Source organism: Monodelphis domestica, chromosome 1 (genome assembly GCF_027887165.1).
Source record: "Monodelphis domestica isolate mMonDom1 chromosome 1, mMonDom1.pri, whole genome shotgun sequence".
Classification (NCBI taxonomy): Eukaryota; Metazoa; Chordata; class Mammalia; order Didelphimorphia; family Didelphidae; genus Monodelphis; species Monodelphis domestica.
In genome coordinates, this window is record NC_077227.1 from 141,116,060 (window position 1) to 141,131,506 (window position 15,447).

The 15,447-nt window shown below is 37.5% G+C and overlaps 1 protein-coding gene and 1 pseudogene across 1 annotated transcript in view; one reads left to right on the plus strand and one right to left on the minus strand.

The window, feature by feature from the left end:
- FAM169BP (Protein FAM169B) overlaps positions 1-15,447 on the minus strand; it is a 135,483-nt gene that overhangs the window by 55,485 nt on the left and 64,551 nt on the right. The window lies entirely within an intron of this gene.
- Positions 3,410-3,508, plus strand: LOC130456665 (U6 spliceosomal RNA; annotated as a pseudogene).

Below are 15,447 nucleotides of genomic sequence, written 5' to 3' on the forward strand. Positions count from 1 at the left end.
TTTTTCCATTGGGGGTACAGGGAGAAGTGAGAGGTGGAAAGAAGACAAGAAACCCCAAACTAGAGCCCAAAGTAGGTTTGTGCTTTGGATAGATGAAAAGAGGCTCTGGGGAGTCTAATTCCCCTATTGAAAGGATCAATCAATAAACATTTATTAAGCATCTACTATGTTTCAGGCACTGTACTAAGAAAACAAATATCTCCAGAGCAATGGTCCAGGACAGATTGAAAGGGCAAGTAAAGGACAGGAATGAGCCCATGTTCCCAGTCCCTGATATCTCTGTCATCACTTGTCTTGCTAGCCCCTATTCTAGAACAAAATAAAGCAGCCAAAAGTCCAACACAAAAGACAAGAATACTTGGACTTATAGCATGTCTCTTAAGGCATTGATATCTTCACCTAAAAAATGGAGAGGAAATCAATTATCTCTCAGGTTCATTCTAGATCTAATGTTCTGTGATTCTGAGAGATTTTTAACCCTTTCAAATCAAAAAATTAAATGGGATAGTTGTAAAGTGCTTACTTAGCACAGTGCCTGGCACATAGTAGTCTCTTAATAAATACCCCTCTCATTAATCAATAAATACCCCATCCTTATCTTTCCTTTCCCTTTTTCTTCTCTCTTCTTGGTGGGGTCCCTGAGACAGCAGACACATCAATCACACACACCCTATCCTCCAGTTTCACCAATCTGGTTCCTGATAGTTACCCTTAAAATCAATATTTTAAAGAGTTCGGCTGACCCCCAGCAAAATTGTAATCATGCCACCCTTGTGACCCCCAACAGCCAATGACGGTCAGTAAGAAGGTAAAAACAGTTGCACAGTGGTTTTAATTCCTTTTTAAAGTTGGCTTGGCTCTAGTTGTCATTTTAGGCCTACAACTTGTATGTTTTTCCAGGAGAAAACTATTTTGTGATTCCCTGCTTGTTTTCCAATAGGGTACATGACATGTAATTACCAAAAACTGTAAATAAATTAACAGCCATTTGAAGTGTGAGTGTTATGCTTGGTCACAAAAAAAAGAGTTCTGGAAGCTGGCTGTTGGTATGAAGGCTTTAAACAGGGAATCATATTTGTTCAACCTTCCCTTTTGATTTTTATTTCAGCTGCCTCTTAGCTTTGTGTTTACATTTCCACTGTCTCCATTATTCTGCTTCTCTGCCATGCAGTTAGCTAATTAGTATTTATTTAGCAACAGAACTATGTAAATAGAGAGCTCTTCAGTAAGCATTATAGGGATATAAAAGATTTAGGAGGCATGATCCCTGCCCTCTGGGAGTTTATAATCTAGTTGAGATCAATGTGCACATGAACATTATAAACAATGAATGAACAAAGACACCTTACAAACGGAACACTTGAGAATGAGAGGAAATGTGAAGGAAAGGATTGAGGAGCACCCAGTGTGACTAATCTGGGAAGTTTTCCAAAAGGATATAATTTTAACCTAGGGCTTGAAGGTTAGACATGGACTTGGTAAAGGGGTCAGAACTTTCAAAGAGGAAAGGGGATATAACTACCTCATAAGGAAAAATTATTTGGTGAAATATTTCAACTTAATTTAACTTAATTCAAGAAATACTTCAGTCTCTACTAAATACAACCCATAATGTGTTGTTCAGAGCACCTACAGAGAACTGATAGAAAGGCTTAGACATAAATTTACATGGATGAGAAGGTACGGAGAGAGAGTAATCTATAGCAATAGGAGAACTCAGAGGAATGAGATCCTGGATCCTTGACAGCCCAATGGAATATCTTACATCCCGACAGGAAGCCAGTGACTTCTCTAACATGACTTTCCATATAATCTGTGTCTGTTTCATATACACATATTCATATGCACATTACCTTCATTAGGGCAGAAGCTCCTTTAGGGGCAGGGACTTTTTTGGCTTTTTCTTTATATCTCTAGAAGTCAACACAGAGCCTAGAACATAGTCAGCACATGATAAATGTTTATTGATTGATCATCCTGTTCTGATCTCTGTGTTCAGATTATTTCCTGCAAAGGTAAAAATGACTTTCTCCTGTGAACTCTCTCCCCATTCTCATCACTATCCAGCTCAGGCTTACAACTCTCCAATCCCTATACCTGCTATCTTAGAATCAATATCACAGGAGGCAGCTGGGTGGTTCAGTGGATTGAGAGCCAGGCTTGGAGATGGGAAGTCCTAGGTTCAAATCTGGCCTCAGACACTTTCTAGCTGTTTGACCCTGGGAAAGTCACTTGACCTCCATTGCCTAGCCCTTACCACTCTTTGATCTTGGAACCAATACATAGTATTGATTCCAAGACAGGAAGATAAGTGTTTAAAAAAAAAAAGAATCAATATCACTTTCAAGGTAGAAGAGTATTAAGGGCTGGGCAAGGTTAAGTAACTTTGCCAGGAAATGGCCTGATATGAACCCAGGACCTCCCATCTCTATACCTGGCTCTCTCTCTGCAGAGGCACCTCAAGGGCTCTGCCTCTGTTATCTCTACTTTCACGGAGCTCCCTGGAAATGTCACCTAACAATCAGCAAGCATTTATTAAGTATATATTGTATTGCAGGTACACACAAACATTCATTCACACACAAATTGTTAGCAAAGTCTCTTGCATCCTAGATTTCTCCCTCTTTCCATCTTGGCTTTCCTCTTCCTTTGCTATCCTTTTCAATCAATCAATAAGCATTTTATTAGTGCTGGCACTTCTCTCATTTTCTTACTACACAGGAACAATAAGAGTCAGCTCCCTACCAGAAATCCATTCTTCTCCCCCTATCTCAATTCTCTAGACAGAGGGACCCTGGGTCCATTTCTTTTCTTTAAAAAAAAAACCTTTCCTTTTGTCTTAGAATCGATATTAAGTGTTGGTTCCTAGACAGAAAAGTGGTAAGGGCTAAGCAATGGGGTTTAACTGACTTGCCCAGGTCACACAGCTAGGAAATGTCTGGGGCCAAATTTGAGCCCAGGACCTCCCATCTCCAGGCCTGGCTCTATCTCCACTGAGCCACCCAGCTGCCCCTGGATCCATTTCTTTTCACTTCTCTCTCTATAATCTTTATCTGGGTAATTTTACCCAGTCTGATGCATTTATAATTTCTTTTCCAATGACTCCCAAATCTACCCATCTCTCTGTCTCTCCACCGTTAATCTCTCTCATGAACTCCAACCTCTTATTACTGGATCCTACTTGAATATCACTCTAGTACCTCAAGGTCAACAAAATGTCTAAATATGAACTCAATATGTCTTCTCCCTAAATGCTCCACTTCCCACAGTCCCTATTTATGATCAGGGCACCACCATTCATATCCAGTAACGAAAGCTCAAAACCCTGGAATTATCTTTGACTCAGGGTGGCTACATATGTAATATATGTGATATATATGTACATGTGTATATTATATGACATTATATCATAAATATAATTATATGTGCTAAAACTTAAATAATTTAGAAAATTAGCATGGCCCCTGTGCAAGGATGCCTGAAAATTCACGAAGTATTCCAAATTTTTAGAGGCAGTTAGAGGATACAATGGATAGAATGCTGGGCCTAGAAGACCTGAGTTCAAATCCAGCCTCAGACATTCCCTAGCTCTGAGACCCTGGGCAAGACATGAGCATTTGCCCTGCTTCAGTTTTCTCAAGTGTAAAAACAGATCTGATAAAAATAGCATCTATCTCTCGGGATTATTAGATCAAATGAGATAATATTTGTAAAGTGCTTAGCACAGTGCCTGGCACATAGTAAGGACTTAAATGCATATTTCCTTCCTTCCTTGACTCATCTCTCTCACCATTGCCATGGGATAACACATGAAGACATGCATTCCATTAGCACTCACCCATACAACTTGGAGTGAAGGCCAGGAAGATCCCCAACAACATTCTAGGGGAATCTTATGGAAGACGCAGGGGTGAACCTATCAGGAGGCCAGAAGACAGACAAGGTGTTGTACCAGGAAGGAAGTCCTTAGAGTAACGAGATCATAGAACCCCTGAAGAGGGAAGAAATAAGGGATAGATGAGAGCCGGAAGAGGCTAAAAGCAGGCTGACCGATATGAAGGCTGTTTCGATGAACCAGGTAAGAGGTAATGAGGGCCTAAAGGAGGCGGGTGCCAGTGCTACGTGAGAGAAAGGATAAAGGATGTAGAATAATAACTTTGTGCCACCTCCACTAGGGCAGCTCAGAACCCGATATATCATCTCATTGCATATAATTCTCAGCAATGTCATTCTATAAATGACATACAAAGAATTTACCCAATAGATTACAGGGGTTTTTTTCCTCTAATTCTTTAAATATGATAGTTTGAGGCCACCAATAAAGCACTCGAGTTATCATGTTTACATACATACATATATGTACGTCTGCGTGTATATGTATCTTCACGCAAGCTTTATTTGTAATAGGAAAAACTAGAAACAACCCGACTGCCCAGTAACAGGGTGATGAATAAACTGTGGCATATCAATGCCTTTGAATATAATGAATATATAAAATGAATATAATGAATGAATATGCCATTAAAAAAGATAAATCTGAAGAATACAAAGAAATTTACAAAGATGTCTATGAATTCATGTCACGTAAAGAAGGCAGGATCAGAACAACATGCATATTAACCATACCAATGTACAGGTTAGCCTTTTCCCCAAACCACTACCTTACCTTGAGGCTACCATCCTCAGTCCCTGAGTAAGTGGCACTCCAGCTCAAGAAAAGCACCTGGACCTAACCAAAGAATACCTAAATGCGTCTGTGACTTCATCAACATGGGTACTTCTTCCAGCCATGAAAACTGTTACTCTTGCCCAAGTTCTCTCATACTTCTGGGGGTTGGGAGTTGGGGGGAGCCTACCCAGTCTGCTAGGAGTCTTCCTTTAATTCTCCTGACATTATACAGAAATCAGTAATGTATATGGGTTTTCCACTGGTAATACGCCAGTCTTGTTATAGGACTAGCTTGCCTCCCTTGTGTAAAGATTAAAATTTAGGGGAGACTGAGGCAGGTAGAAATTAGTTTCTCTCTGCAAGGAGTATTATTTTTGTGAGGTTTATTGAAGATTAAGGATTAAAGAAAATACAAGCAAGAGAGGCACGTGCTAGGTGGGCCATGTGGCCCACCCAAATTTCACTCACATCATGAGCCGCATCTGTTTGCCAGCAGAGCCAGGAAAAGAAGACGCCCTGCCATGGGCAGAGACCCTTTAAATCATAACCTGCTCTCGGCCCAGGTGAGAATTCAGTGAGATTACAAAGCATTCTGGGGAAGTGGAGCAAGGAATTCTGGGGATGGAAGTCCTGGATTCAAGTCTATTTTTACACTTGACCATCATACAACTCTAATAAAATTCTTTATACCACTTTTCCTCCACCATATGTTGTACCCTATTCACTTCCACTAAAAACCTTGCCCTTTAAATTTTTGGAAGATACAGTATTCTAGGAGCATTGTGTCTATGCATATCTGTTGTTGTTTAGTCATTTTTCAGACATGTCTGATTCTTCGTGTCCTTATTTAGGATTTTCTTGGCAAAAATATGGAAGTGGTTCGCCATTTACTTCTCTAGCTCATTTTGTAGATGAGGAAACTGAGGCAAATGGGGTTAAATGATTTGCCCAGATCCACACAGCTAGTAAATATTTGAGGCTAAACTTGAACTTGGAAAGATGAGTTTTCCTGACTCCAGGTCCTGCATTCTAGCCACTTAGCTTCCCTACCTAGGCACATAGTAATCATTTAATAAATTCTTGTTGATTTACTGACTGATTCACAGTCATGTGGTATTACTGTAACAATACTGATACTTGAAAGGTAGGCCTCTGTGCCCAGAAAAACAATGAGTCATTAAAAACAGTGCTATTTGAGCAATTAGGTGGCTCAGTAGTTAGAATTCCAGAACTGGAGTTGGCAGGACCTGGGTTCATATCTGACCTCAGGCACTTCCTAGCTATATTACATTGGGCAAATCATTTACCCCTGTCTGCCTACAGAAAGGGTTTAAAAAAAAAAAGACTAATTTTTCCAAACTCAATTCAATCTATTCTCTTCCTCCTATTCAATGCTGTCAAGTTAACTTTCTAACAAATATACATGTAATGATGGACCAGGTTTCTTGGTTGCCCTTTTCACTACTAATCTAGGCATTCATATAAGCCATCCTCTATACCTATAATATACTCCATTTTTATCTCTGCCTTTCAGAATCTATATCTTCTTTCCAGGTTCAGTTCAGATACAACTATCCCATGAAACCTTCTCTGAATCCCCTAGTTGAACACTGTCTCTCCATCCTCAGATTTTCTTTGAGCTCTTTGTCTGGATTTGTCCTCATCAATCAATGAAGCAAGAGACATTTATTAAATATTATGTGCAAGGCACTAGGGATACAAATCCAAAGAATGAAATAATTCCTACTATATCTGCCATTAGGCTGTAAATTACTTCAGAACAGGGGCCATGTATTTTTTGTAATGTTTGCATCCCTAGCACCACAACAGTGCTTTGTAAGACTTTAATAAATATGTGTTCAATTGAATTGAATAGGAACTGAGGATACAAAGAACTTAAAATCTAATGGAAATAAATGTTCACAAATAATTATGCTAGAAGAAAGGATATGATTCATACAAAGGAAAAGCCCAGGAAAGTGCTGTATGAAACTTGAGTAGGGAGCAATCATCTTCAGCTAGGGAGAAGCTGGAAAGGCTTCTCAGAAAAGGGGACCTGAGCTGGAGCCTTTAAGTAAGGAAAGTATACCACAACCAGTCAAAATGGTAGAGTGAGAGAATTCCAGGCAAGGAAGAGAACAAGGGCAAAGGCAAAGAGATTGAATGAGAATGGGTAATGGAAAGCTACACAGCTTGCCTGGAAAACAAAGGAAACAAAGGGAGTAACATAAGATGAAATTTGGAAAGGTAGGTAGAGTGGTGTCAGATTTTTGACTGACAGGAACTGAGGGAGAAAGTGATCATGCCATCTAAGGATTCATAATAACCAGGTAAGTGAGTGCTAGTCCTAGAAAAGCATATAATCTAGACTCCAGGGAAACAGATTTCAAAATGTTCAGAGACAATAGATATGAGGCTATCACCAGAGACTCAAAAGATGACTAAAGCCTCAGAGATGGAAGGTCTAAAAATGCAATTCTGACAAAAAGATCAGACAATCCTGATGAGTAGGAAATTCAGGATTCATCTGAATAAAACAATAGGATTACACACAGCACATTAAACTCTGATGAGCCCAGATTTTAAAAGCAGATCTACAAAGGATGAAAGGAGGGGCATATAACCCCTGATGAATACAAAGGGAGTAGCATGAACCTTTTAGAATAGTATCAGGAAGGCTAAAGTCCAGAATGAGCTCAGGCTTACAAATAGAATGCTAAGAATAACAGAAAAGGCGTTTTTGGATATGTTTAAAACAAGAAGAACAAGGCCCATTGCTTGGGGCAGATGGTATTATATTAACAGACAGCAAGGAAAAGAGAAGAACTGAATTCCTATTTTGATTATTCTTTCTTTATCTAAGAGAAAAGTTATTGTACTAGAAATGGTGGAATACAACAGGGATAAGAAGGAATTGAAAAGCCCAGTATGCACAATGAAATAATATGTGAGCTACATCAAATGAGTTCCAGAATCCAAGCCCAGATAAATTACATTTCAGGGTCCTGAAAGACCTTGCTGATGTGATCAAGAAACCAATGTCAAGAATCTTTCAAACAAAAGCTTGAACAAGAACCCCATGGAATTTCAGGGCACTTGAGGAGAGAAGAGTTCAGCCTATTGCTATACATATAAAACACTGTGCCCAGTTCTCGAAACCACAGAGAGGACCACTGACAATATTAAGAACTGAAGTCAAAGGAGGATAACCAGAATGGTTAAAAAAAAAAAGTGAAAAATACCAAGTTTAGGTGGCATAATCTCAGATATTCCCCCTGCTACTTTTGACTATAATTCTACCTATATCAATCTCCATCTCATTTCCCCCTCAAGATTAGTTTCTCTTCTACATCTCTTCCTTCCCCTTACTTATAGCAGAAAACCCAGCTTTTATTTCCCCAAGAAGGCTGAGACCATATGATGTGACCATATGAACTCCCTTACCCCAACCACCCCTAATTCCTCCCTCTGTTCACACAAGAAGAGATAGCCTAACTAAGGCAAATTTCTTCCCCTTTGCTACCAAAGTTCCTTCTCCTCTCCTTGTAAACAAGTTCTATTCTTTCCCAATCCCAAAAATTAAAAAAAAAATTTTTTTAAGGTTTCCCTTTACCCTTTTCTCCCTTTAAATGACAATACCATCTCTTCCCTTACTTTCACTGCCAAACTATTTATACCTCATATTTTCCCTTCTTCACTACACATTCTTCCTCCAACCCCTTGTAATCATGCTTCTGCAATTTCATTGGTATGCTGGTCAAGGTTTAACCACAGGATCACTAGAGGGAAAAAAGGATACTCACATCAACACTCTTAAGGTTAAACTGCATTAACGTTTTCTCCATCACTTTCTTAAGTTCTGAAAACCAGCAAAACAATGTCAGGCCCTGATTTGTGCTGCTTGCTGATTTCTGAGGTGTAAATGCTCACCCTGAAAATTTAACAATCAAGTTAATATAAGCTGGCACCAGCACACCCTTACCTTTACCACTACACTCAAGTTGCTCCTTCAAAAATTTCCCAGTCCCTCCTAAGTGCAATGCCTTTTTTTTCAGTCTTCATCCTACTGAAGGCTTCTGAAATGTTTTATACTTTTAACCACTCTCTCATTCCCCTGCTGAATACTTTTTTCATCCCTGGGATTCAGGTGGATCACAGTTCTTTAATCATTACCTCCTCTCTTCTTCACTCCTCATCCTCCTCAATTCCCTTTATGTAGGCTTTGAGTCATTTCTGCCCCCCCCATATATATATATACTTTCTCCCACATTCACTCTCATGATTCCAATTATTACCTCTCTATAGATAGCATAATCTATATTTCTGGTCAACCTTTCTTCTGAGTTCTAGACTGCAACCTCCTCCCCTCCAGAACTTTTAGTCAAAAAGGCAGCTTTGGGTCTTTGGATGTGAGCCTTCATTTATTTAAAGAAAATTGCTCATTTTTTTATTTTTCAATTATCAAGAATTGTTTTTCTTTCTTCCATCCTCATACTCAAGAGGGAAAAACTGATAAGCATAATTCAGGAAAACAAATTTCCATATCCAAAAATGAGTATCTCTTTCCATTAGCTCTGTCAGGGGCCAAGTAGCATTCTTCAACATCACTCCTCTGAAATCACTGATTGGAATTTTTAAGTTCAAAATAATTAATATTTACATTGTTGATGTTATAGAATAAATTATTCTACTAGTTCTATTCACTTCACTCTGCACTGATCTATACAAGTCTTCCCAGGTTTCTCTGAAACCATCTTTTTATCATTTCTTCTAAAACAATAGCATTCCATTACATATATTATAATTTGTTCAGTAATTCTCCAATTGATGGACACCACTTTCCAGTTCTTTGACACAAAAAAGAGCTGCTGTAATTTTATAGGTATAGGACTTGTTCCTCTTTTTTTATTATTTCAATGAGATAATGGCCTTGAAGTTATATTTCTAAGATTATTTCCTTACTATAAGATTCCATTATTCCACGTGTAGTCACAGTGTGGGCTATTTCTAAGTTAAATGACATATCCTGTTTCATAATATTATGGGCAGATTTGCAAACTGCTTTCCAAATGACTGGACCAAATCACAGCTCAGCTGACAGTATATCAAGAGACAGATTTTCACACATTTTTATTATTCTTTTTATTATCCTCCAACATTTTTATTACCCTTTTTTGTCAACTTTGATAATCTTCTGGGTGTGAAATAGAACTTCAGAATTGTTTTAATTTTCATTTCTCTAATTATTAGTGATTTGTAACATTTTATTCACATAAAGAGCTTGGAGTTCTTCCCTAGAGAATTGATTGCTCACATCCTTTGTCTATCAAATGGAAAATAACTCTTATTCTTATAGATTTGAATCTATTCCTTATATATTTTGGAAATGAGACATTCATAAGAAAAACCTGGTACAAAATCTCTCTTCTAATTTTAGTTGCACTGGATTTTTTGTATATAAATTCTTAAATTTTACATAGCCAAAATTGTTCATTTATTTTCTATGATCCTTTCTGTCTCTTGCTGGTCATGAACTCTTCCCTAATCCATAGATCTTTGTTTCTCTAATTTGTTTATAATAATTACTTTTTATTTAGGTCATTTACCCATTTGGAGTTTACTTTAATATATAATGTGAGATGTTGGTATAAATCTAATTTCTGCCAGATTGTTGTCTAGTTTTCCCATTTATTGTGAATTCTCCATTTTCATTTTTTATATGTTATTTCATATATAAGTTATTTCATTTCAAGTTATCTCTAAATCTTTTCTTCAATGGACCTTTATTAAAATAATTTTTAATAATTGTTAACATTATTAACAAAAATAATTAATAATAATTCAAATAAAAGTAATTTTCATTACAGTGTTCTCAGTAAAAAATGTTTGATATTTCTTCAGTTTATGTCCTAATGCATGGTCACTTTTTATAAAGGTGTCATATATAGTTCAGAAATATTCATACTCCTTTCTATTTACATTCAATTGTCAGAGAGCTCTCCTATCTAACTTTTCAAATTTCTATTCAGATTCTTAATTTTCTTCATGTTTATTTTTTTGGTTAGATGTGTCTCCTCTGAAAGCACACACTGAGGTCTCCATCTGCTACAATTTTACTAGTAATTTATTCTTTTAACTTGTTTTTCTTTATATATTTAGGTGATATGACATTTAGTACATATATATTGAGAATTAATATTAATTCATCACCTATGGTACCTTTCAGCAAAATGTAATTTTCCTGTTTGTCTTGTGTAATCAAGTCTATTTTTGCTATTACTTCATCTGAGATCACGGTTCCTACCCCAGCTTTTCTTAGTTCAGTTAGAGCACAATAACTTCTGCTCCTACCCCTTAATTTAACTGTGAATTCTAGTAAAAAACATTGGATTCTACTTTCTAATCTATTGTGCTATTTTTCATTTTTACAGATGAGTTCATCTCATTCATATCTATACTAAAGATCATTTATTGTGCATTTCCAACTTTTATATTTTTTTCTCTGCTCTCTGTACCCTCACTACATAAATGAAGAAGGGTATGGAAAAGAAGTTTGTTCAGAACCACTGTTCTATACTTGATGCAAACAGTTTGGATTTCCTGTTCCTCTTTTCTTCCCCTACTCCAGACTCCAATCACATAATCTTAGAGGTTCTTTTTTTTTCAATGCTGCTACATGATGCCCCGCTCTGAAATTTGGGTTTTGTTTTGCCATTGAGTAAGTTTACTCTACTTCTCTGCTATCCACACCCTTCTCTTTCCTTTCTTCTTGTTTCCTACTATTTTCCTCTTGAGGAAAATGTTTATCTATTCCAATATTTATGTGTATTTATGTATTTGTATGTTCTACCTCTTTGACCAGTTCATATGAAAATGAGTTTCAAGTAACCATTGTACCCCTAAACGCTCTTTTATTTTTACCCCAACAAATTCCATACCTTTTCTTCCCTTTGGCATCCATTTTTTTCCCCTTCGCTTCTTTCTTCTTTTAAAATCATCAAAACGTAACAAGCATCACAATCACCAATTGTGTATTTTCAACTTTTATATTTTTTCCTCTTTGCTCCCTATACCTACTCTACATAAATGAAGAGTATGAAAAAGAAGTTTCCTCAGCACCACTGTGCAGATCCTCCAACTTTTTGACTCCCTCCAAGACTCCTAATTACACTGGAGTTCTTAAGGAACGTTTATATCAGATTTACATTTAAGACCCTATTTCTTTTTCTATTCCTTACCCCAATCATTTCATATTATTCTCCTTTCTGTCTTCTTCATTTTATTCAAACATTGGCCTATTATTTATTTCCCAAATATGACATTATAAACTTTTCACCTCCTACCTCTCTGCTTTTGCCACAAGTGGCACCCCACAAGCAAGTATGTAATGCATTTCCTCCCCCTCATCTGTACTTCACAGAACCCCTAGCCTCCTACAGATCACAACTAATTCTTACCTCAGGTCCTTCTCAATCCCCCAAGATCAGTAGGCTCTCTCTCTTGAAATTATTTTGCAGATATTTTAATTTACTTATCTATGAACATGTTGAATCTTCTCAATATCCTGATGGGCAAGTGTTACTATTGTGTTTTGTATTTTCAATAACTAACATATGTAAGGGCAGGATGAATGGAAGAGAGGAAGGAACATTCAGAAGTGGGCCATTGGAGTCAGGAGCAGAGGAGCTTGGGAAAGAACCAAGGGGACCTGGAAGAGATCCCAGGAACAGAAGGGACTTTTGGACCTGAGATCTCAGGGTAAGGAGAGGTTTCTTGATTTGCTCTAGATCATCCAAGAGCCAGTCCAGAAATTAGCCCAGAGGACCAGCTGTAGAGCTTCCCAGCAAAAGACTCTTTGTTTCCTGACATCTTCATCAACATCAAAAAAGAGATTCCAGTCCTATTGGATCTGAGGAGCCACAGACTCACTGCCTTTCAGCGAGCCCCCCTAAAGACCTTCAGCACCTGCCTTATTCCTATCCTGATTTCCTTAATACCGTAGTGTATACTAAAGATAGGAACTGAGAAAGGGAAGGAGAATTTCTAGTTTAGTCCTAGGGTTATCCAGGAAGAAGCACCTTGGGGTTAAGAACTTAAGGACACCTTTCATCCTCTACCCAACCCCCCATCCTTTGATACCTTGAACCATTAAAGCTTTACTTCAAATCACAATCAGATAAAAGGGAAAGATTTTGTTCTGAGGGACATAGAGGGAACAATCATCTCATGACAGCTGATCAGCCATTTCCCTGTGCTGGTCAACCCCCCTGCAAAGTGGAGGCTTGTGGGTCTATGCTCACTCGCCCCGGGTCATCTTTGTCATCATCCAACAGGGAAGATCACCCTTCAGTACTCCAGTACTGGCCCATCACCCGGGACCCCTATCTTCCTGTGGTTTAACCTCATTTGTCCTAGCCCTAGTGTGATGAAATAGGGAGAGTACCTGGCAGTCACAGATATACAGGTCTGCCAGTCATTCCATCTTGATTCCTCCTATATACTCACTGAGGCAGGGATAGTCTCCTTGTGAGTCATAACAGCTCCCTCAGAACCCATCATTACTGTCCTGAAGTTAACCATTACACATAGTGTGTGAAAGAGAATTCTTTACTCTATTGTCTATCCTGAGTTAAAACTAATTTAAGTACCTCATTAGATTGTGAAGAGAGGATTAACTCTCCTTTGTCTACCTTTTGATTGAATCAACACAAGGTTGAACCAGGTGGAGCTTACAACCCACTTAGTGAACTCACATCCTCAGAAACTCAATCAGCCAGGATAAGGGTTCACCTTTCCAGAAGGTGAATTTTAGAAAACTGACACCCTTAAATGAGAACTTAACCTTCAGAAGGTGAGAAGTCAATCCCATAGACACTGCCCCCTGGGCAGTGCTAGACAATTTGGAAACTGTGATTGGCCCCCATGAAGAGGGGAAGGGACAAAGAGCCACCATAAAAGCCACAAAATCCTCCGGTTTGAGGCATATTGTCTTTAGGAAAATGGTCTGAAGAGACTGTCTCCTGGAGATAGTCTTCAAAAGCGCTTTGCTGGAGACTGTGGCTTAGATCATGGGCTTGGAGCTCAGCTTTAACTTGGTCTCTGACTCCTAGACTACTTCATTGGTGATGGAAAGGCTGACTCCTTTCCTAGTTTCTGAAGAGACTAGCTTCCATCTTGAAGGAAGCCATGTGATTACTCATGATAGAAACAACCAGCCTTCCTTGTTGAGAGCTAATTAATCTCTGCCTGGAACAAGCAGACTAGAGCAAAACATTTAGCTTAATAGGATAGATAACTTCTCCATCCCCCTCACATTTCATTCTTTATTGTTTCCACTCTATTTATAAATACTTGTAAATAAATTTCTGACTCAAGATATAATAAATATTGGCATAATTTTATAAAATTATTGTCCAACCATTAATTTTCACCTTACACTTCTGATAAATATTTAATTAAATCTTGGTCAACAAGTTTAAGGCCCTTTTAAAAGACTTATATTAAAGAAAGATGATTAGGGGACACAAAGGATGAAGACAGAGCAGAATATGATAAAGTAAAAAAAATTTTCTTAAAGCGAAAACATACACTATAGATCAATATTATAAAATCAGGACTCAAAATTCTTATAAGGTCAAGTTTTAAGTGCTTCATTACTAACTTACATCCTGAATGCAAATTCTGGCTAATGTTTACTGCTTGTTGCAGGGGAATTTGTAATTCAAGGATGTTTTTCATTTGCTCATAGGACTATTGGAAGTTGCCATGATAGAAACAACCAACTTATCAATAATTTACTCTTGTGAACATTCTTCTTTCTTATCAAATAGCTTCTGGTTCTTTTCATATTCTTTCCTCCTTCCTACCAACCCAGTCCTTGTATATGTAACTTGTGTAATAAACTTACAAAAGTTTTAGCAATAAACTTCAGCAATGCAAAGTTAAACTTTCTAAAAAGCATGTGACATCAATATGAAGGTTTGTTCACTGGTAATAATAACAGTCAATTTATTTGGTACCTACTATGTGCCAGGCACTATGCTAAGCATTTCTTAACTGGACCTCACAACAATCCTGGAAAGTTGTGCCATTATTATCCCTGTTTTACAATTGAGGAAACTGATTCAAACAGAAGTTAAGTAATGTCCAAGGTCATACAGCTAGTTAGTGTCTGAGAATAGATTTGAACTGATGTCTTCATGATACCAAGTTCATCACTCTATCCACTGTATCACCTAGCTGCCTCATTAGGCATTCAAATATGACTCAGACCTTTCAGATCACAAGACATAATGCATGACTATGAAATTCATTTGTGAAAACACTAATCCATGCTTTTGTTAAGGATCAAATTAAAAAACAGAAGGAGTGTTAAAATTTATTTGTTTTTTCTAAGTCACAAGAACTCTAAGGCGCCAACAATGCCTCAGTATATTCCACAACAGTGGAAAAACACGTGGAAACCTAAAATTCTTATTGTATAGAGCCCCACATTCTAGTCCACTGTGGAAAAGTCCAAAGTGAGATTTCTTGGAGCTTATGAATATTTATTATATATTCTTAAAAACAAAAAAATGGCTTCATTATAAATGAGAAACACATTTAGAAGCATTGGTGAGTTATTTACATTATGTAAATTCTAAAAAGATCCATCACTAGAGTTTTGTTAACTGCTTTAAGGAACTGCAGTTCTGAGAGTTGGGCATTTTAATTAAATTATCACATCATTTTATAATTTTAAATATTTAGGTTTTTAAAAAAACAATATTCCCAAAGTT